This window comes from Panthera onca, chromosome D3 (assembly GCF_046562875.1).
Source record: "Panthera onca isolate mPanOnc1 chromosome D3, mPanOnc1 haplotype 2, whole genome shotgun sequence".
In the NCBI taxonomy this organism is placed as follows: Eukaryota; Metazoa; Chordata; class Mammalia; order Carnivora; family Felidae; genus Panthera; species Panthera onca.
In genome coordinates this window covers 77,153,877-77,177,540 of record NC_138350.1, presented here as the reverse complement: position 1 = coordinate 77,177,540, position 23,664 = coordinate 77,153,877, and the positions used below count along the sequence as shown (strand labels likewise).

Sequence of the window (23,664 nt, the reverse complement as noted above, 5' to 3'; positions counted from 1 at the left end):
CCCACACCTCTTCCTCTCTTTATAAAATTTTTTTCCTAATTATCAAAATAACACATGCTGATAGTAGAAAACTTGGAAAAGGCAGAAATATGTACATTACATATATTACGAACACATATTAGAGTTTTACTACCTAAGTGGCTGATAATGCCAAGTACTAAGGGGGCAAACTGAAAGTTCCTATTTGCTTTTATGTGTTATATATCAGGTCAGGGCATATGTGCTAAGCTCCTACATGTGCCGGCTGCTGGCAAGCAGGAGCGGGATGTAGGAAAGACTAGGAATGTCATCTAGCCACCCCCCTGTGGCTGGGGAGGCGTTCCCCTCTCCACCAACAATTCGAGGGCAATCCCCATGCTGTGTAATGAATTATTTCTCTGACATTCGCTCTGCAAAGAAAAAAGGAAAATATAGGCAGAAGATACAGCCTTTCATTCAGCATAAATCTGAATTGACGTGCGTGTTTCAAAGAGTTGGAAGATGTGTGACTGATCTTCTCATTGTCTCTGTATCAACTGCTGTATAATTTATTTAGAAGACCATTTCGGCGCAGCAGAGAAAATATGACATTGCTCATTTTCTCTATGTCAGTTTCCTCACCATTCCCATCTGTGGGATCCGTCTACCCTACCCATTTATCTGCGGGTAGTGCTGCAAAGGTTGTGTTTCAAAACCACAAATTCTTCCTGAACTTACCAAAGTGTGAACATGTACCGAATGATTATGAAATCATGGAGGAGTCTTCTTTTTTTTCCCCAAAATAAAAAATTGTATTGTTTTACAGAATAAATTGCCCCATACGCATGGGAAAATGTATTTGAGGTTATTTATTTGTTTGTTCTTAAGGCTTTTACGTTTGTTTTGTTTTGTTTTTAACTCCAGTATGGTAAACATACGTGTTATAATAGTTTCAGGTGTACAATACAGTGATTCCACACCAAGTGCTCATCAGGGCAAGTGCACTCCTTCATCCCCATCACCTATTTCATGCCCCTCCCCCACCCATCTCCTTTCTGGAGACCATCAGTTTGTTCCCTGTATTAATGGTCTGTTTCTTGGTTTGTTTCTCTCTCTTCCCCCCCTTTGTTTGTTTCGTTTCTTACATTCCGCACGTAAGTGAAATCATATGGTATTTGTCTTTCTCTGAGTGACTTAGTTCACTTAGCATTATACTCTCTAGCTCCATCCATGTTGTTGCAAATGGCAAGGTTTCATTCTTTTTTGTGGCCGAATAATATTCCAGGGTGTGTGTGTGTGTGTGTGTGTGTGTATACACCACATCTCCTTTATCATACCGTTCCTTAATCAATGGACACTTGGGCTGCTCCCATAATTTGGCTACTGTAAATAATGCTGCTATGAACATAGGGACGCGTATATGATTTTGAATTAATTTTTTTTTGAAGATTTTATTTTTAAGTAAGCTCTACACCCAATGTGGGGCTTGAACTTATAACCCCGAGATCAAGAGTCGTGTTCTTTACTGACTGAGCCAGCCAGGGACCCCTGCGTTAGTGTTTTTGTATTGTTAGGATAAATACCCAGTACTGTGATTCCTGGATCATAGGGTAGTTCTATTTTTAACTTTTGGAGGGAACCATCATCCTGGTTTCCACAGTGGCTGCCGTTTGAATTCCCACCAACAGTGCATGAGGGCTCCTTTTTCCTCACATCCAGTGTGAAGGAGTCCTTACCTGAACTCAGTATTGCCAAAACGATAAAGGGCTGTATGTTGGAGGCTTTTATAAAACATTAGGTGTATCATGTATTTCATTAATATGTTTTAATATAGAACTTAGTCCAGTCCTCACGTGTGTTGTTACGCACGATAGACATACCTAATATAGTTTGCTACTATTAATTTTGAATTTCTGTATCCAAGACAACTTTTTTAGCACAAAGAGAAAAGGTCCATTTCAGGGAAACTAATACTCAGAGCAAATGCATATAAAGCATTAAAATAATGCAAATTCTTACGTGGTTTATATGATTAACACACATACAATTGACACTGAATCCCGTGGCACACAAGCAAGTGATATCCAGATTCAGTATAGATGACACTCTGTAGCCAGAAAAACAAAAAACGAAGAGTAGAACGCCTATTAACATTGGCTTTGGAATTTGAATGTTACGAAGATTGTTATTTGCTGAATACTATTTAGAATGGTGCTCTATTTGTGGAGAAATCGATTTGTATCTCTCTCTCTTTTTTTAAGTTTATTTGCTTATTTTTGAGAGAGAGAGAGAGAGAGAGAGAGAGAGAATCCCAAGCAGGCTCTGGGCTCTCAGAGCAGAGCCCCACCTGGGACTTGATCCCACCAACCTGTGAGTTTATGACCTGAGCAGAAATCAAGGGTGGGAGGCTCGGGGTGGCTGGGTGGCTCAGTTGGTTAAGCCTCCGACACTGGCTCAGGTCACGATCTCTGCAGTCTGTCGGGATCCAGCCCCACATCTCTCTGCCCCTCCCCCACTCACGCGCGCATGCTCTCTCTCTCTCTCTCTCAAAATATAATTAAAAAACATTAAAAAGAAAAGAGTGGGAGGCTCAACACACTGAGCCACCCAGGCACCCCCATTCCAAAATTTTTTGAGAAGACATTCCATATTGAGAACAATATTATATGATTCTTACCTGTTCAGGGGAGGTAGAGAAAAAAACCGAATACACACCTATGTCAAATCACATGCCTTGCCACCGTGTGTTGGCATTTTGTCAAGGGGAGCAGTTTGGGGTGAAACCAGTGCCGTGAGTCCCCTCCTCTATTTGGGGAACCAACCATGGTGATAGACGTATTCACTGGGTCATCAAACAGTGTTCGAGTGCCGGCCACGATATTCGACGGCCACCTCAAAGGTAAGGGAGGCGATGGGCCCAGTCCTCAACGCACACGTAATCGCGTGGGGGAAGGAAGCGTAGGGACAAGCGTGGGAGACCCGGAGGTACTTGGCGATGGGCCACACCGGCAAGGTTGGCCCGCAGCGGGGAGGGGCCAGGCCGGGTGGGTGGGAGGATAGGCTGGGAGCAGGGTGGAGGGGAGGAGTCGGGAAAACGGGCCAGCGGAAGAGGAAGTTCGGGCTCCCAGCTTGGCGCCGAGGCAGGTGAAGCGCAGGGCGGGGAGTGGGATTACACTGTCGGAGGCATCCGACAAAATGCCGGTGGAGATGCGGCCAACTTCTCCATCCTGCAGTCGGGCAGGGGGCTGACGAACCAGTGCAGCCGAGGAAACAGCAGTGAGTGGACAATGACCGCAGCCGCCAAGGTGGGGGGGGACGGGGAGGGACGGGGACGTCCTTGTGGGGGACTCAGGAAGGGCACACGGCCCGCGTGGTTGGGCCCGACCCTCGAGCCTTGCATTTGCTGCTCCCCGTGGAGCCCCGTGCCAGGTACTTGCACGAGAGCCTCAGAGACTTCCAGTCCGAGGGCAGTAAGCACGCATTTATGAATGATCTCACGCTTCTCCCCTCCCTTGGGTTCAGCTGCCTTTTGATCCACAAGTGGGAACAGATGAGGACCGCTTGCTTTTTGGAGATGCCTGCTCTCGTGCCAGTGGAGAAACGGAAACTATTTGTTGTGCTCGGGGTTTCAGCCCTTGTTCGGAGGATCCCGGCGGCACATGTGTTCCTCCCCTCCCGGGTCTCACAGTGTCCCTGAAAACGGATGTTTTCACCCTAGGGCGAGTTGGGGCAGATGAACGAATACGGCCCGTTTGGTGGCAGGACTGGGGTCTGTCTACCTGCCCCCTGACATCGTTCTTCAGGGCAGTAGTTAGGGCGTGGGTTTCCAGTAGCCAATCCTATATTCAAGCCTTTAGTATACGACCCAGTGGTCTCAGGGGTCTGGTTTTGGTTAAGCTCGGGAGAGACGTGCCCCGGGGCGGAGAGGAGAGCTAGACCTTGGCAGGAAGTGTATTTGTGCTTGTATTGCCCGGCCCAAAGCCTGCACTGAGCTGGCGCCCCGTAAAATGTGTGGAATGAACACATTGTAATAATAAGGAATTAGAGAGGAAACCTTTCAAATGGTAAATGTGGGGTCTAATCCTTTATATTTTGCTAAATATCATTTCGGATATGGTTCCCAATACTAAAGTGGTTTCAGTATTTTAAGCATGATGCTATGGCATTAAGCTTTACTTTGGAAAAAAAAAATGTACAAAATTAAATGGCTGAAAGCTGAGCTTTCTGAGTGCAATGCACCCACAGGGAAGTTTTTTCTTTAGGGAAAAAGCTACAGGGGAGGCTGAACAGTCACTGTGTGACCTCACCTATTAATGGCACATCAAGTACTTAGAAAACAGTAGAAAGAATCTCAAATCCCATCATCAAATTGATAGAACAAACAATAGACCCTTTAGACTTAAAAAAAAAAAAAATGCAACAACAGGGGCGCCTGGGTGGCTCGGTCAGTTAAGCATTTGACTCTCGACTTCCGCTCAGGTCTTGATCTCATAGTTGGTGAGTTCGAGCCCCACAGCGGGCTCTGCACTGAGTGAGGACCTTGCTTGGGATCTCTCTCTCTCTCCCTCTCTCTGTGCCCCTCCCTCACTCTCTCAAAAAAGAAAAACCAAAACAAAATGCAGCTACGACTGGGTGAAGCAAACAAAGTAGGGATTTTTCGCATACAGCCGTAACAGCTACGGGGTAGGTAAGTGTCTGTCTACACAAGTTACGTGCACCTGGTTTCTAAGGGACAGGACTCTGCAGGATGTTGGAAGTCAGTGCTGCAGCTGGTGTGCGAGTCTCCGAGATGAGGCTTTTCCTGCCGTGTGCCCTTCTCTCCAGTCTTGAGAGTCCCAGGGAACAAAACAGATTAAATCATCACGTTAATTCTGTGCACGGGGCATGAAGAACAGTGTTCCCCTTGGAAAAGTAAAAGGCATTAAAATGTAGACAAGGCATGTTCAGAACCTAGGACGATGCCTCTAACGTCCAGTGTGATGCCTCATGATACGTGCAGAAATAATTGCAGAAGGAAGGAGGGGAGAGCCTGGGGAGGGGAGAGAGAAGAGGATGGGGGAGGAGGGAGAGGAGCACAGCAAGAACCCCCCCCCCCATGCTCAGTCCCTCCTGTGAATCCCCCAGATCGTTAACAGTGGCAACGCCCGCCCCCGCTGGGACTCTTCCTCTCCCTAAATTCTAAAGTTCCTCCAATTCCTTCCCTACCATCAAAACTTGTTTGTTCCTTATTTACAAAGGGCCCCTGACCGGCTACTGTGACAACTTAAGGAGATGAGGTGTTAGTGGGGCTACTGTGACAACTTAAGGAGATGAGGTGTTAGTGGCCGATCATAACAGCACGTGTTGTTCCCATAGGATGACATTTACATTTAACTGTGGCCTTGAAATGCCAGTAGTCATCCTAGAGAGGTAAGAACAGCTACCAGGAGCCTCCAGCTCAGCGGGGGGCCTTGGAAAAGCTCTGGGACGTGGTCATGAGCTTCCACTGCCATTTTTACCACATCCGCAAAGGGCAGCTGGCCTCTCCTCGGGCGCAGATAATATCTGAGTGTTCCAAAGTGGGCAGTTGGGTATTCTTTTGAAGGTCCTCTGGGAACCCACGGTAGCTCAAGTTTGGTTTCCCAAGAGCAATAGATCCAAATGTTTAATGAAATAGTCTTTTAAAATTTGAACTCGTTTTCTTGTTTCTATCTCAGGGAAGGTGGAGGGCAACTGGGGAATAACCCTCCTCGCCAAGCCTTCTTTTATCTTTTTTATTTAAAAAAGTTATTTTAATTTATTTATTCTTGAGAGAGAGAGAGTACATAAGCAGGGGAGGGGCAGAGAGAGAGACAGAGAATCCCAAGCAGGCTCCACACTGTCAGCATGGAGCGCAGTGCGGAGCTCGAACTCACAAACCGTGGGATCATGACCTGAGCGGAAATCAAGAGTCCGTCGCTTAACTGACTGAGCCGCCCAAGCGCCCCCTAAGCCATCTTTTATGTCTGTGAAGACAGGAATTAAGTGTCATCCGTTCTGAACAATATGACCTCAATTCTTCTAGACTTCTTTTAATAGGAAGTCCTTTTGCACCTGCTTTAGCATATCCCCTTTTCCTGGGTTTGCTCCACTTTCCCACATAACTTCTAAATTGCAGGGGCGGTGCCTACTTGCACCGCCTGTGGTTTCCTTTGGAACGCCAACAGCAGGTGCAGCCCACACCTGCTGTGCACACACACACACACACACACACACACACACACATACATACATCCACCACAGAAACTGCTTTGGAGATGGGGTAAAACAAAGAACATATAACCCTGTTGCATAAAAATGAGGGTTAGAAGGATCAAGGTTGTAGATGTGCAGTCCCCTTACTGAGGTCCTTGCTCCCTTCAGGGGATGGTTCAGTGGTCAGATCCCTGCACAACTTCATACAGACTCACTTGTGAGGGGAGCCCTTTGCAGGCTGCCCACTTTCTAACTGGGTTCAGGACTCCCAAACCACACCCTTTGCCGCTTCATGGGGTTTCCTCTAAAACCAAGATACCCTCTTACATGGCCACAGCACAGTTATCAACTGCAGGAACTTAATATCAATACCATAGTTTTAGCTAATCTCTAACCCATGTTCCAATACCGTCCATTGTCCCAGGAACGTCCTCCGCGCATTCAGTCCAGGATGCAGCCCGGATCACGGTGTGCGTTCAGTTGTCATTTATTCTCCTTTACTCCGAACGCTTTCGCAACTGCTCTATGCCTTTTACGACATTGACATTTCTAAGAAGACAGACTACTTATATGTTTTTTTAGTTTTATTTTTAAGTAAACTCTACACCCAATGTGGAACTTGAACTCCTAACCCCGAGATCAAGAGTTGCCCACTCTACCAATGGAGCCAATCAGGTGCCCCCACCCTACGTATTTTGTAGAAAGTTTCTCAGTTTGGGTATATCTGGTGTTTCCTTGTGATTACATCAAATAGATTTTGAGGGCTTCTCCATGGAAAGTTAGAAATCATGTAGTGCACAGCATGGTGACTATAGTTAATAGTGTCGTATTGCATATTTGAAAATAGCGGGCAGGGCACTGGGGTGGCTCAGTCGGTTAAGTATCTGATTCTCGATTTCGGCTCCGGTCACGATCTCCTGGTTCGTGGGTTTGAGCCCTCCGTCAGGCTCTGCACTGACGGTGTGGAGACTGCTTGGGATTCTCTCTCTCTCTCTCTCTCTCTCTCTGTCCCTCCCCACCCCCTCTGAAAACAAATAAATAAAAAAAACGAAAGTTGCTGGGGGAGTGGATCTTGAAATTTCTCATCATGAGAAAAAAATGTGTAACTATGCAGGGTGATGTTAACTGGACTTATTATTATTTCACAATATACACAAAGATCAAATCATTATTTGTATGGTTGAAACTAATATAATGTTATGTCGATTATACCTCAAAAGGAAAGACAGACGGAAAGGAAAAACTCTTCCAGTGCCTTCTGTCTCATTGAGGATGAAATTTACACATTTACCAAGCCCTACAAGGCCTTGCTTCCTCAATACTGATCCTTGGCTCTCTCTCTCTGCCTCAGGCCCTTTGCACTTGCTGGTACTACTTCCTGGTATGCTCTTCATCCAGATCATTGCTTGTCATGTTCCCTCATTTTATTCAGGTACGTTTAATTACAAACTGAACGATAATCTCAGATTCCAATCCACAGCATTCTTTCATCGTTTGGAGCCCTCCTTTCCTGCCAGATTCCTGAGAGCCTTCCTTTCTCTGTTTCCTACCCCCGCAGGGTACACGTGTGTGTGAAACGCTGATTAATACTTTGCTCTTTGGAACCAACCGGGTGTACCTTCAATGTCCAGTCTTTTAAAGATGGGAGTTTGGATTTTAGAGCACTGACTGTTAATTTACGTGACAGTGACATCTAGTGGATCACTAATGACAGCTAAAAGCTGTCAAAGAGCTTTTAAAAGCTCTTTTAAAGATCAAAGGAGGGGCAACACAAACATCAACCACGAACAACAAAACTCCACCCTGATTCCTGGATAGATGCTCTAGTGAGGTCTGGAGAATCCAGTGAGATTTCTGTTGATGATGTGGCCATTGATGGGTTAAGGATATCTGAAGATTTACGTTTCACTATGCGTGTTGGGGATGGAGCATAGAGGACAAGCCTAAATATGAAAAAATGAGAGAATTTGTTGTGTGGGATAGCTTAAGCTGCTACCAGTTCATTTTTCAAGAGGTTGATTTATCACTCAAAAGCGAGGGGCGCCTGGGTGGCTCAGTCGGTTAAACGCCCGACCTCAGCACAGGTCATGATCTCATAGTCCGTGGGTTCAAGCTGTGCTGACAGCTCAGAGCCTGGAGCCTGCTTCAGATTCTGTGTCTCCCTCTCTCCCTCTGTACCTCCCTCTGCTCACGCTCTGTCTCTCTCTCCCTCAAAAATACACATTAAAAAAAAAAATTTTTTTAAGGTGATACGAACATGAAATTAGTGCATGCTGTCACCAAGTGGTGGTAATAATTTGGAAGAAAAGTAAAATTTTGGTCATTAGGTGTGCTCAGCTGGAAGAAACTAGCAAATTTTGCTCTTGATCTGAAATCAAGAGTCAGATGCTTAACCCAGGTGCCCCTAACAGCAAGCTTTAAAATATAAGATTAAGGAATAGTTTAATAATTATTATAAGTTTGGACAATTTATATCACAATGGAGAATGTGCAAGTCATGCTCTCATGTTATGTTCTCACTTCCACATGAGCAAAGCATGTTATCAGACTTTTTGTTCCTGTTAATCAAAAATTTTATTTTGCATTTCTCATATGATGCCTGAGATTGAGTAACTTTTCATCTGATTTTATTTTTTTGGTGAATTGTGCCCTTATATCTTGCCCATTTCTCTATGAAGCTAATGACATTTTAAAAATTGATTTGTAGAAGCTCTTTATATATTGGGGTAATTGGCTCTTTAGCTAAGATACGAATCGCAAATATTGTTTCCGGTGTCTTTTTACCTTGCTTTTGATGGTTTTTGCCATGTAAAATTTTCTTATCGTTTGGGTTTTTGTGTTATAAAGACATTCCCTTCTCTCAGGACTACAAAAGAAAATTATTGCATGGTTTTCTTTTAGTACTTTTATTTATCTTTTCAAGTATATGATCAACCTAGAGTCTGTGAAATAGTGTTCTCAGTTTACTTTGTCAGTTGCTGATTGTCCAAACATCATTTATTCAATAATGTACTTTAAATGTCACCTATCACTTGGGTTCTGCTTTGCCCAGGACTATCCTGGTTTTTACTTGTTGTCCTGGCATAGTTTTGAATTGTGTTCTCTTTCATTCTCCAGTGTGGCCTGGTTTGAATAATAAATTACATGTTTACCTTCCTACTCATGATAAACGAATACAATACACTTGAACAAAATTGACCCATGGTTAAATTTTACCCCACTGGCTTACTTGTTTGTGCTCTCTCCCTATATTTCTTTTTTCTATTATTATTTTTTTAACATTTATTTATCTTTAACAGAGCAAGACAGAGCACGAGCTGGGGAGGGGCAGAGATGGGGGGAGGGTGGGGGTAGGAGACACAGAATCCAAAGCAAGCTCCAGGCCCTGAGCTGTCAGCACAGAGCCCAACGCGGGGCTTGAACTCACAGACCTCGAGATCATGACCTGAGCCAAAGTCAGATGCTTAACTGACTGAGCCACCCAGGGCGCCCCCCACCCCTCCTATATTTCTTAAGAGTAGGAATAGTCTCTTTCATAGCCTCGGTATTTTCCTTGAAGCAGTATTTTTATCTAATCTACTGTCATATTACAATTTTGTCAGTTGCCCTAATAATCCCCCTTATAGCATCCCTGTGCCTCCCCAAGCGCCTCTCCCTGCCACCCCACCAAGTTTATGGTCAGATCCAGTTTATGGTCAAGCATTGGATTTACTTGTCGTGTCTCTTTGGCTTCCTCTAACCTAGAATTGTTTCCCTTTTATGGCATTGACACTTTTGAAGAATACGGTCTTCCCCTACCTTTTTATTCCAGAACATTCTTCATTTTCTGTGAATCACAGCCATTCTTAATTACAGAGCTCCACTGCCTCAGTGGGGGCTGAACAAGAATCGATAGCCGTATCTCCTCCATAATCTTCCCAGAAAACTGGATCTCAGGCTCCCTGAATGGATCTGGTCAGTGAAGTGAGTGAGGGAAGGCTTCACACACTGGCTCTGGGACCCCACTCTTTCCCCATTCATCTTTGATCACTCTCTTCTAGAAAGTCCTTGGCTTGGCAATTGGTTGATCCCAAGTCTTGGGTCAGAGGGATGGATGTGGTAGGTTCTGAAATGGGGAGAGGCTTTTCAAAACTATGGGGCCAGAAGAATTATGGTACCCACTTACCTGGCCTCGCTCTGTCTGATGTCCCTTCCTGCCTCCCTCCTGCCCTTCCCTAGCCTCCCAAGCCTCTCTAGTCACAACCACTGGCCTTGCTCTGTATCACCTAAAGTCATTCCAAGTGCCTCCAGGGACACAGGAACCCCCCCCCCCCCATTAAGAATCATGTCCCCTTGGGGTACCTGGATGGCTCAGTTGGTTGAGCGTCCAGCTTTGGCTCAGGTCATGATCTCGCAGTTCACGAGTTTGAGCCCTGCGTCAGGCTCTGTGCTGGCAGCTCAGAGGGTGGAGCCTGCTTCAGATTCTGTGTCTCCCTCTCTCTCTGTCTCTCCCCAGCTCACACTTGGTCTGTCTCTCTCTCTCTCTCTCAACTAAATAAAATTTTTAAAAAATGTAAAAAGAATCATGCCCCCTTACGATCTCTCAGTATGTCTCTCTCTAAGGTCTCAATAAACTGTTTTCCCAAGTCAGACTCAGAGCATTCTTGGACCAAATGGCATGATCCTCATCTGAACAAAAACTTCTTCTTTCTTACATGACTGCCCCCGAATATTTGTGCCCCATTAGGATTGGAGAAAGATCTCCTCCAGACAGCCATCCCAGGGAGCCTGGAGGAACCCTGGTAAATGTAGCTTTTGCTCACCAGCCCAAGTTGCTGTAAGGGCCTCGCTGGAAGAAATCTTGGCAGGAGTCTCTCCCCATGGACTAGTCTCTATATGGCTCCCCACTCCGCTTTGCTTATTATGGAGCCTGCTTCTGCTTCTCCCCATCCGTGTCCTGAAGGAGTCCCAGCCTGCACGACCCCCCAGTTTGCCGCCCACTGGTTGCTTTCTTGGTTGACCCTTGATCTTGTAGATGAGCACATGCTGAGTCCCCCCTCCACGGAGCCCACATGAACCTCTGGACCTCTGACCAACCTGCCCACTTCTTTCCTAAATTCTGACTTCTGAAAAGATCAACACAGCTAAACCACTTCAACCTGGCAGGGAGAGGCCCCTGCCTTGGCATATCCCTAGCCACTGGAGCCCTGACTTAGCAGAAGTTCTCATCATGGGAGATCCAGGAAAGTCTCCGAAAGAAGATGCCGAGGTTCCCAGGAGCACCTTTCCTGAGTCTGTGCTATGATTAGGAGATCTTTGTCTTATGCGCCTACGTGAAGCAGACATTTGTGGCAATGCCTTTATTCTACAGAACGCCAGCTAGGTCTAGGGCTAAGAAAAGCACCATGTTGGGGCGCCTGGGTGGCTCAGTCGGTTAAGCGTCCGACTTCGGCTCAGGTCACGATCTCGCGGTATGTGAGTTCGAGCCCCGCGTCGGGCTCTGTGCTGACTGCTCAGAGCCTGGAGCCTGTTTCAGATTCTGTGTCTCCCCCTCTCTCTGACCCTCCCCCGTTCGTGCTCTGTCTCTGTCTCAAAAATAAATAAACGTTAAAAAAAAAAGAAAAGCACCATGTTTATATGTCCACAAATTTTCTCAATCATGAGCAAATTATTTGCTCCTCGCCACATGAAAAAATGAACTTTCTCTTTTGAGAGTTTGGAGAAAATAAAAAAGAGAAATTAACCAATCAAAGAGAGCTTGGACAATAAAGTGAACAAAGACATTTGCTTTCCAAAAGCGTGTTTAAATATTTTATCTAGAAAAATCTTCCCAAAGTTATAAATAGCACCTAGCTATCGGTTCCAGCATCGACCTCGGAGAAGTGCTTCCAGCTTTATGACTGAGTTTGTGTGCCTGTGGCCAAATGGATTTGGAATGGAAACTTTTTTTTTTGTCATCTGGCTTATTGTTGTTTCCTTCTGTGGCCACAGTATTTGTCTGGGCCATGGGATTACTCAATCAATCAAATATTTATTGAGTAACCAGACAACCAATGGAAAAACTAGACTTGGATCATATTGTACAGATCATACCATCTGTCTTAAAGTCTTAAGGCAGTTGTGCTCACTAATGGTCATCTCTTTTTTTTGGAGCTTAGAAAAGGATCCATTTGGGAAAAGAAGTATCCATGCAGAAGCAACTACATTCCTATGACTTTTGGCAAACAAAATATTCGCACATTCCATCGCCCTGTTCTAATATCTATTTATAAATGTTTCTCTCCATTCTAGAGGTTTTCTCTGTAATATGTGGACCATGCCATGACATCCTTTAAAGCTTTGAGAATTAAATTCTGGTTTCCTTAATTTACTATAGGAATACGTCCCTAGAGACTGTAAGTCCAACATAAATGATGTGTGTGTCAGAAGGCGAGTATATACACCCTTATGTTTTTTGCTAAATGGGTGTAGAGTCACGAGTGCTATTTATCAATATTTCCGCGTCTCCTCTTTTTGGGGACGTGAAAAGATGTCAGTCGTCTGCCCACTTGAAGTTAGAGTAGGCCAGCTGACTGCTTTGGCCAATGAAATGTGAGCAAAACTGAGAGGTGCCCCTTTTGGGTAGGTGGTCAACTTCTCATGTTCCTTTCCATCTTCCATGATAATTGGGTAATGTTCTAGCCAGTAGAGATTTTATCAGCATGCATCCAGAGGAGAGAATAAAATAAAGAAGGGTCCCCCACTGACCTGAAATGGACATGTAGCAAGAGAGGGAAATAATGTATTCTAGGCCACTGAAATATCAGGGTTGTTTTTCCTCTAGCATAGCTTTGCATATGCTGAATAATACAAAAATCGGTCTATAGAAGTGGGCCACTGCTATAGCAAAGACCTAAAACAAATGAGCTAAGGGCCAGGTAGGGGGTGGCAAGGACACTATGCCTGCAGTAATTTGGGACGTACATTTTACTCCTGCAGCAGGGGCCAGTGAAAACCCAACCCTGCATCAGGGGACCCATGAAGGGTATGGCCATCATACTCCTTGTTAACACCCGTCAATGAATTAAGGTGTCTTTGAGCAAAGTTCCATTAATGGTGTGGGGTCCAAAAAATCTTCTCACTTGCACAGAATGGCTTGGGGAAAAGAGACGAAGTACATACTCAGCTCTCTCATTGAAGCCTGATGGCCTCGGGGAATTGAAATTAAACTGATAAACAGAGTCATGGGAACAAGAAAGCAAAGAAATACAGTAAACACAAGAATTCTGTCTCAAAAAGAACTGGCCATTGCCATGCGGAGCTGACGGGAAGACGATACCTGAGAAGGTGTTTTTGACAAAAGAAGTATTAATCAGGGGTACCTGGGTGGCTCAGTCGGTTGAGTGTCCAACTTCGGCTCAGGTCATGATCTCACAGTTTGTGGGTTCAAGCCCCGCATCAGGCTCTGTGCTGACCACTTGCTCAGAGCCTGGAGCCTGCTTTGGATTCTGTGTCTCCTCTCTCTGCCTCTCCCCCGCTCACGCTTTGTCTCACTCTGTTTCTCAAAAATAAATAAATGTGTAAAAAAAAAAATTAAAAAAAAAGTATTAATCAGCCTGGACAAAGCAGGTGGTGGTTATTTAAGACTACGACTTTGAGGGGCACCTGGGTGGCTCAGTCAGTTGAGCATCTGACTATTTTGACTCAGGTCATGATCTCATGGTTTGTGAGTTTGAACCCCACGTTGGGCTCTGTGCTGACAGCCTGGAGCCTGCTTAAGATTCTCTCTCCCTCTCTTTGCCCCTCCCTCGCACAGGTGTGTGTGTGTGTGTGTGTATGTGTGTGCTCTCTCAAAATCAACACACTTAAAAAAAAAAAACAAAAACATGACTTTGGGTCTCTAATCAACTAAAAGCAGGAAGTGGGCTGAGAGAGCTGCTCATCCCAGGGAGGACGTATTCTCGTCGCCCACTTCAAATGCGGCCAGAGAAGAACGAAAAAGGAAAACTTCCAGAAGTTGTAGCCAGACTTCAGGAGGACAACCGGACAAGACACCCTTTCCCAGGAAGCAATATGGGAACACAATCGAGGAACTTTCCCTCACCCTGGGAAGAGCCCTCAAATGTGCCTGCCCCGTGGGCGTTAGAATTGCTGTGGACCAGTGTCCCCCACTGCCTCTCTCGTCCCCGCTATGTGTGAATGGAGGCACTTAACTGTAGTTCACGTGTACTTGTTCTATCGTTGAAGGGTGGTTGTGGGGAGGGCAGAAAACCTGACTTTCTCTTTCGTGGGTCCCTGAAGCAGTAGGCACCATATCCAGACCTGTTGTAAAAATGGCTCTGCATCTCCCCAAGTCCTGGGTGTAGAACCAAAAGCCACGTTGGGATGAAACTTGCCGTCGGTATTCCTTGGAGGAAGAGACGGGTGTATTTTACAGGCAGAAAGAAAAGTGAGCTGAGTGTTCAGTAGCAAAAAAGGGCAGACTTTAGCAGCCATTGGGATTGTTCGATATTTCTTGTTTTTTCTCTTTCTAAGCTTAAAAGGAATACAGCCATCTTGCCACCTTGACGTTCAGCAGGCCGTGTGACTTGCTCTGGCCAATGAAACACCAACGAAGTGATCTGCGTCGTTTTCAGGCAGGAGACTTTCAGACGCAGTATTTGACTTGCTTTTTCCCTTTCCCCTGCCATGGCAACCAGCGAAGTTCCAGAAGGTGGAGGCTCTGGAAGCCTCGGTTCCCAAGTGAGGACAACACAGAGTAGAGAGTCTTGCCGATCTAACATGGACATACAGCACCAATGAAAAATAAATCTTCATTGTTTGTTACTGCAGTATAATTTAGCTGAGGTTGACTAATACAGGTGAACATGTTTAAATTGAATATTAAGATCTGAAAAGACTGGGGCGTCTGGGTGGTTCAGTCGGTTGAGCGTCCGACTTTGGCTCAGGTCATGATCTTGGGGTCTGTGAGTTCAAGCTCCGCATTGGGCTCTGTGCTGACAGCTTGGAGCCTGGAGCCTGCTTCGGGTTCTGTGGCTCCCTCTCTCTGCCATCCCTCCCTTGCTCTCACTCTGTCTCTCTCTCTCTCTCTCTCTCTCTCTCTCAAAAATAAATAAACGTTTAAAAAAATTTTAATCTGAAAAGGCTTTCCTCATGGATAAAAGCCAGTGTCCCTTCACAGGTAAACTTGCTTTTTACTGAGCACTTAATGCTTGTTGGTTCTCATATATTTCTGTTGAGATTTTTAGTGAAACGATCTACTGTTTTAAATCCCCTCCTTATAAGAATACCATAGAGTCAGGTGTACATGCCCTGTCAGGTAACATGTTTTTGCTAATTTCTTTTTTTTTTTTTTTTTTAAGTTTATTTGTTTTTGAGAGAGAGAGAGAGAGTGAGCAAGGGAGGGGCAGAGAGAGAGGGAGAGAGAGAATCCTAAGTAGGCACCATGCTATCAGTGCAGAGCCCGACGCGAGGCTCAATCCCACAAACCGTGAGATCATGACCTGAGCCGAAATCAAGAGTCGGATGCTTAACGGACTGAGCCCCCCCCAGGCACCCCAAATTTCTTGACACTTGTATTATACCAGTATTTAATAATATATTCAATTTTACTTGTTTAAAATGCACCTGTTCACAATATGGTACATGATCTATATTTAAAATAAATTTTTTTAACGCTTATTTATTTTTGAGGGAAAGAGAGCGTGAGTGGGAGAGGGACAGAGACAGAGAGGGAGACACAGGATCCGAAGCAGGCTCCAGCCTCTGAGCTGTCAGCTCAGAGCCCAATGCGGGGCTCGAACCCACGAGCGGTGAGATCATGACCCGAGCTGAAGTCGGACGCTCAACCGACTGAGCCACCCAGGCGCCCCCCACATTATTTTTAAACATATGAAAGAGACATTTGTTTTCCCATATTTATAGGAAGAAGAGAGCTGTCCTTGAAGCATCTGATATGGACAAAATACTGCTGCACATCGAATCAGCCCTCGGCCTTGGGTTACAAAGTTGTCACTGGTTGATAACGGCAAGTATACAAACTCATCTAGGGAAAAAAATCTTTTTCAGACTCTGTAAGGGTGGGTGCCCAGTGTCTATCGTATGCGTGATTTTGCAAACGATATGAAAACATTCTTCAAACGAATACCTTATTTCTCTTTATCCAAAGTCGAACTCGTCACATTTAATTCTGTGTGAGCTTATCTGTGGGAAGTTAAGATACCGGCCTTCAGGTTTGTGGCTGGCTGGCGATCTAATTTACTTCAGGGATATGGCTTACAGAACCTAGAGAAATGGAGAATTAACGTATTTCCTTCAAATCCCAGATGTTTACGGCGAACTTCTCTGGCAAACGCCTGAAGCGTGTGCGTCTTCGCTGTTTCCTCCTCTCTTGTGAATATTGTCTCTGCAGCTTGGAACGACCCCTTCTCCAACGGTCAGAATCCTTCCTGTCGTCATAGGTCCGGCTCCAACGCTAAACCTCCACACAACAGTTGACAGAGGCAGTAATGAAAATGATAGATTATCTTTTTAACTAGAAGTCAGTATTATTTAGGTTCCCGTGTGCCAGGTGCTGGGCAAATGCTTTGGGTGATTATCTCATTTAATTCTTATTATAAGCTTATGTCTTGGAACTGTTATTATCCGCATTAGTCATTCTTTGGCTCAGAATTCCATAATTATAGAAATGCTCTATCATGTCTTTGCAACAGACATACCTGGGTTTGATTCCTAGCCCTAAAACTCACGAGACTAGCTGTGTGACCTTGAACGCATTTATTTAACTTTTCTAAACCTACCTGTACGAGAATGAAAATAGCTAACAAGTCACGAGCGTGCCTGTGGTCCCGCGATACTCCTTCCTCCACACGCCAGGGTCCCCAGTGCCTCCCTTTTGTTTTAAATCCCGTGTCATCTTGGTTCTTGGCTTACTCTTTTATTTCGGTGGAACACATGTTCCAGATGCTTTCCGAGAAAGTAAACATGAGCCAGAAGCCTGTGTTCGGGAGACCTCACGTGTCTGCAGTTTTATTTATTTGAATGCTTCTTTAAGAGGCACTTAGAGCCTCCTCTTCCTGACCTCTTCACGGTTCATCCATGTTAATCAGCTTGTTTCTGGATTTTTCTACCAACTTAGGCTGATTTTCTTTGGTTCATCAAGTGCAGCACTATTTATCTGAGTGCTTTGCTGCCTTCTGAGAGTGTGCGTGTGGCTGTTCTCTCTCCATAGTCTCTTTGTCCTGTGGGTTTATGCTTCTTTCTACATCTTTTTATTGTAATGCAGTGCTGTCGGGGTTTTAGCGGGAACACAGATACCCACAAATATTCCACCCACTATCTTGGACCAGAAGTAAGGACTGTCATTTATCTTCACATGAAAATTGGGAGGCATGACTGGTGTTCTCATCCAACCAGAGGGTTACCTCTTTTATTTAAAGGAAGAGTTGGGGTGGGAAGTTAAGGATATCCATGTGGGACAAGTTGATGTTAAAGTTCCCAAGGGACATTCAGATTGAGATTTCTCAGAGACCTTTGGATAGAAGAGCCTGGAGCTCAGGAGAGAGTTCCAGGTTAGATAAGGATGTATGCAGGCTTCAGGAGGGAGGGGACAGTGAGAACGTGTGGGGACAGCAGTGGATGGAGGACAGAATATCAGTAAGGGTCAAATAGATGACAGCATTTTGTAAGGATTAGATTATGACCCAGGCTCTTGTTTTGTTTTGCTACTCCCCAATTTCTGAGATTAAAAAAAAAATCTTAAAAAAAATGTTTTTTAATGTTTATTTACTCTTAAGAGAGAGAGAGACAGCAAGCAGGGGAGGGGCAGAGAGATGGGGAATAGAGGGTCCAAAGTGGGTTCCGTGCTGACAGCACAGAGCCGGATGTGGGGCTCGAACTCACGGACCCCAAGATATGACCCGAGTCGAAGTCGGACGCTTAACCGACTGAGCCCCCCAGGAGACCCCTAAAAAAATCTTGTAAGCAAAGTGTCAAACATCCTTTTTTTATGTTCCAAATAGACTTTTTTGGGGGGAATAATTTTGGGTTCACAGCCAGTTGAGCAGAAACTACGGAGAGTTCCCCTCTTCTCCCTGCCCACACACACGCACGACCTCACCATCAACATCCCCTACTATGGTGGGACATTTGTTACAACTGGCCAACTACGGTGACCTATTATCACCCAAAGTGTGCGCTCTATGGGCTTTGACAAATACGTAATGACGTGTATCCACCATTATAGTATCACACAGAGTGGTTTCACTGCCCTAAAAATCCTCTGTTCAATTCTCTTCTCTATTTATTTTTTGGGAGAGAGAGAGAGAGAACACAAGCGGGGGAGGGACAGAGAGAAGGGGAGAGAGAGAATCCCAAGCTGACAGTGCAGAGCCTGACATGGGGCTGGAACTCCTGACCCGTGAGATCATGACCAGAGCTGAAATCGAGAACTGGACGCTTAACTGGCTGAGCCACCCAGGCGTCCCTCAATTCTCTCTTTTTAGGGAATTATGCAACTTACTCTAGACTCCATTGCTGCTTCCTGAAGCTTAGCCGACATGAAACCAGGACCGTGCAGATAGTGGGGATAAGAAAGCCAAGATAGATGGAGGGTTGCTCCAAAACCTGTGGACCACCCTCAAAGGTCTAAGTGGTTTGTAGCAATTCACTGAAAACTGCCTTCCTCCTTCAACACCCGCAGGCTGCAGACAGGCTAGACCCAGCCGTCCCGCCATGGAAATAGGCCATCCCGGCTCATCATCCAATAAATGTTGACAGGAAGCCAAACACTCCCAACTCGATTAGCAAGGCAGTGTTCCTCAGTTACTAGACGAAATCACACATATGCTTACTACATTCAAATATGGTAGCCGTAACATCCTTTGAGGGGGGAAGAAAGCAATCACTATTTTCGGGAGGATTTGCCTCTTGACTTTTCCAACAGGGAGGGGAATCAGTGCACATGGCCTGGCCCCTGTAAATGAAATGAAAGGGATTCAAGTCCCAATTGATGATGCCAGTCTCTCTGGCAGGTCGAAATAGTTCTCAGGGAAGGGCTTTGAAGGGTGTCTGGCTGGTTCAATCAGAAGAGCAGGTGACTTTTTTTTTTTTAAGTTTACTTATTTATTTTGGCAGAGAGACAGAGAAAGCTAGTGGGGGAGGGGCAGAGAGAGAGAGAAGGAGAGGGAGAGAGATAATCCCAAGCAATCACTGTCAGCAAAGAGCCTGATGTGGGACTTGAACCCATGAACCATGAGATCGTGACCTGAGCTGAAACCAAGAGTCAGACATTTAACTGACTGAGCCACCCAGGCGCCCCTAACCTGTGACTCTTGATCTCAATGTTGGGTGTTCAAGCTCCATGCTGGATGTAGAAATTACTTAGAGAGAGAGAGAGAAGGGAAGGAAGGAAGGACGGGCAGGCGGGCAGGCGGGAGGAAGGAAGGGAGGGAGAGCAGGTGGGCTTTCAATCAGCACAGGGTTCTGTGCTGTGAAGCAAGATAGAGACAAGTTTGATCTGAAAATATTTAAAGGCAAGTGTTACCGGTTAGTCACCCAGGCAATGAAAAGATCGCCATGGGATCTTGAAGACTGTCTGATTTTTAGTGAAATTACCCAAAACATATCCTATGGTTGTGCTAGGACAGTGGTTTTCCCTCTTGCCTGCCCATTAGGATAACCTGGAAGACAGGTACAGTGATTCCCCAGGTGGCAGGGGCAGACTTCTGACTTAGCTGGACCGAGGGGGACCTGAGTATCTGTTCATCTTAAAATCGCCTTCCGGTGGTTCTACAGGCAGCCAGGGTTGAGATGTGCCGCGTGAGTTAGCTTTACCTGTGCTCCCCATAGCTGGAGGAGGTCTGCACCCACTGACAAAGGTGACCCCGTGACCAAGGAACCCACCCACCGACAGAACAAGACCACAGTCACATGATTCCTGTTGGATGGATGGAAGTCAGGTGCCTTCCTCACAATGCAGATAAAGAACCGAAGCTGGGAGAGGCGAGCACCCTCACTCCGGTCACACAGCAAGACTTGTGCCAGGTAGAGAATCAAGTTCTCGGCCGGAGACTAGACTTACTTCTTTTGCTTTGTCACACTGTGTTCTGTTCCCAATTTCAAAACTCAGCTCGCCTGGCATAGCCTCAAAGATGCATGCTCCCTCGCACGTTTGCACTGCCTGGGACAGGAGAAGGACCTCTGGTTCCGTGTTTATGAGGGGCTTGCTTCTCAAAGGCAGACGGGCTGGGGGCAGGACAGAGGTGGCGGGAAGGATCAGGATTGACCAGCTTTTGGGTGCCCTGCCACTGTTTCCATCACAGCAACTCCTGTTTTACCTATTTTCATCTTTTGGTCTTTTGTAGAAAAAAATTTTTTTGAAGGAAAAGTGTCCGATGCTAAGAAACAGAAAAAATAATATTAAACTTCATGATTTAGTCTAATTAATCCCCTAGTGTTGTAAGAGCGAAAACGAGGCTGAGAAGTTCACAGACATTTCCAAGGCCTAAGTGGATGATGGCTCAATCAAAAGTAGCCTCAACTGGTTGAGCGTCCAACTCCTGATTTTGGCTCAGGTCATGATCCCAGGGTTGTGGGATCGAGCCCCGTGTTGGGCTCTGGGCTCAGGGCTCAGGGTGCAGCCTGCTTAAGATTCTCTCTCTCTCTCTCTCTCTGACCCTCTCCCCTACTTGCTGCCTCTCTGTCGCTATCTCTAAAAAATAAAAAGTTTGGGAGCACCTTGGTGGCTCAGTCTGTTAAGCGTCCACTCTTGATTTTGGCTCAGGTCATGATCTCACGGTTCTTGAGTTTGAGGCCCGCGGCAGGTTCTGTGCTGACAGTGTGGAGCCCGCTTGGGATTCTAGCTCCTCCTCCTCTCTCTCTCTCTTCCTCCCCCACTCTCTCTCTCTCTCTCTCTCCTAAAATAAATGAATAAACTTAAAAAAATTTTAAAAATCTTAAAAACTTAAAAAGTAGCCTCTTGCTCTGTATCCGTATTTTCAGAGTTATAACCACAAACCACATAGTGACCCAAACTTAGAGAATGATGTTAAGTAACAATAATAATACCTTTTGTATTATTCCTGATTTTATTCATAACACCTACAGTGTTTGAAGGATGAGCCTGTTTGTTGCCTAGATATTTTGCCTAGGATATTTTGATGATGTGAAGGGAAAAAAACATCTATTACAAGACAGTTCATTAGAATGAGAGCATTATAAGCCTCTGAAGAGACCATGATGTGAGGTGACGGATGTGCTAACGAGCCTAATTGCGGTAATCATTTGACAAAGATACGGATGTCACATTGTACTACATCTTAAACTTACACAACGTTATACGCCAATTGTGTTTCAATAAAGCTGGAGAGAGAGAGGCAGAGAGAGAGAAAAAGAAGCAGCTGAAGGCCCAAACTAAGCAATTGATTTTATTTCCTCTATCTTTGGAAGATTTGGACCTATGCCCTCCTCATCTAGGTGGCCCAATTACTGGTATTGTTACTAGATATTTGTAACACAGGCAAAAGGGAGAGATGTCACCTTCCCTTTTTATAGACTTGGAATCAAATATAAGATGCTTACCTATACAAAGGAAGTAAGTGACTGTTCTCTGGGAATAGCCTAAAGAAGAGACGTCGTATTTAAATACGAACAACTGGGATGTAACCAAACGGCTTACTTAATGGACTCTGCTCTTTTTGTCAGGCTTATTAGGACCTTGATTGTTTCAGTAGGCTTCCGAAAATAATTTGTGCTTTTCTTTATCCTTTACTTCAGGGAATATTCTTTCTGGCCTTTTTATGACCCTGCACAAGGACAGTAAGTTACACCATGACATCAACTTTTTTTCCAAAATGTGTTCCAATAGTTGTTTTGAGAAAAAAAGAAATTTTCTGTGGTTACATACACTTGGGAAACATTGGATTAAAGTAACGTAAACAGGTTTTTTCACTTTAGGGCCTCCCAAACCTTTAATATGCTGTGTGTATTACGAATCTTGTGACACACAGCCCAGAGTGCTTCCCAAACCCGTTTTTCTGTAGAATTCCTTTCTCGGGGGCCAGCCGACAAGCAAGGGGGCCAAGTGCCATCGGGACACACGTTAAGAAAATCAGAATTAGACTAAGAACCAAAGAAGCAACAAAGGCATAATATTGACTTTGACGAACAGCAGTGGGCTTGAGTGCGTTGACAGACTTCAGCTGGAACACGTGTAAATCTGGTATATTAAAGAATGTGTTGCTTTTCAAAATACACCGGAGGACCATGGCATGCCGCCGGTGGGAGCTGGCCATGCCGTCAGTGGCTAGTAATGAGGTAGAAGAATGAGCCTATGCGTTGGTCATACAGATGCGAAATGATTGCGAGTTTTCTTGGGCGTATCATGAAATGCAGTATTGCTTTAGGCTTGGGAAAAGGTTCAAGGTAAAAGACATTGTCCTGGAACTCAGTAAAGGGACTCAAGGAGCAGCATCACCAACAATTAAAGACTTTGGTATTAAGAGACTGATTGTGCTGGGGAGCCTGGGTGGCTCAGTTGGTGAAGTGTCTGACCTGATTTCCGCTCAGATCATGATCTCACGGTGGTGAGATGGAGCCCTGTGTGGAGCCTGCTTAAGATACTCTCTCTTTCTCTCTCTCTCTCCCTCCCTCCCTCCCCCCCCCCCCCCCCCGCAAAAAAGAATAATCATGCTGTCTTCCAAAAAACCGTCCTTAAAGATCACAAAAGGTTGATTAATGACTGTTGTTAGTCAGGGTCCTTCAGAGAATAAAACCAGTAGGATATATAATATATCCTCAAAACCCAAGCAGGCACCTTCGAGACTGTTGTCTCAGGTTGACTGACCAACTGATATTTCCAGAGAGTCTTGGTTCAGCCTCTTTGTCACAATTTCGTCTCAGTGGAAACCAGTAGACTCCTGGGGCGTTTCACCTCACTGTAAAATGGGTCTCTGGCCAGACTTGGGTGAGAGATCAGGAAATGCAGACCAAAATTAAATTGTAGGGGATTCCTTTTCTCTACTAAACAGAGTAGAGATCCAAATGCAAGGTCTAGTGTATGACCTTAGGTAAGCCGTTTACTGGGTGGTCTCAGTTTTCTCATCTATGAAAGGGAAACGATAAGGAGGTGACGGTCTTAGCGTAGCTGAAACATAATAGGCTCTCTTCATGACACCGTAAGGGCCACCCGGACAAAAGGAACTGAGGAGAGTGGCCAGGATGGTGAGAAGGGTGGAAATCCACACGTGTTTGAAGAAAACGGGCATAGTTAACCAAATACAAAAATACTTTGCGTGGCAAGATAACTGTCTTTGACTCTTCCAAAAGCTATTCTATGGAAAAAAATAATAATACATTTTAAAACCTGGGCCATCAAAAAACAAATAAACATTAAAAAAAAAAATTTTTAAAGGGGCGCCTGGGTGGCTCAGTCGGTTAAGCCTCCGACTTCAGCTCAGGTCACGATCTCACGGTCCGTGAGTTTGAGCCCCGCGTCGGGCTCTGGGCTGATGGCTCAGAGCCTGGAGCCTGCTTCCG

The 23,664-nt window shown here is 45.3% G+C and overlaps 2 long non-coding RNA genes across 3 annotated transcripts; both read left to right on the top strand.

Moving 5' to 3' along the window:
* The first annotated feature begins 3,034 nt into the window (after positions 1-3,034).
* Positions 3,035-11,751, top strand: LOC144613799 (uncharacterized). Of its 2 annotated transcripts, none has more exons than XR_013551217.2 (3): positions 3,035-3,234; positions 7,523-7,603; positions 11,186-11,751. It is a non-coding gene; the product is annotated as an uncharacterized LOC144613799 (long non-coding RNA). The 2 variants fall into 2 exon arrangements; XR_013551216.2 differs by lacking the exon at positions 11,186-11,751 and adding an exon at positions 7,730-7,893 and having other exon boundaries at positions 3,037-3,234.
* A 14-nt stretch (positions 11,752-11,765) lies between these two features.
* Positions 11,766-22,792, top strand: LOC132666048 (uncharacterized). Its single transcript, XR_013551218.2, has 3 exons — positions 11,766-14,990; positions 16,054-16,156; positions 16,455-22,792. It is a non-coding gene; the product is annotated as an uncharacterized LOC132666048 (long non-coding RNA).
* Positions 22,793-23,664: the final 872 nt, after the last annotated feature.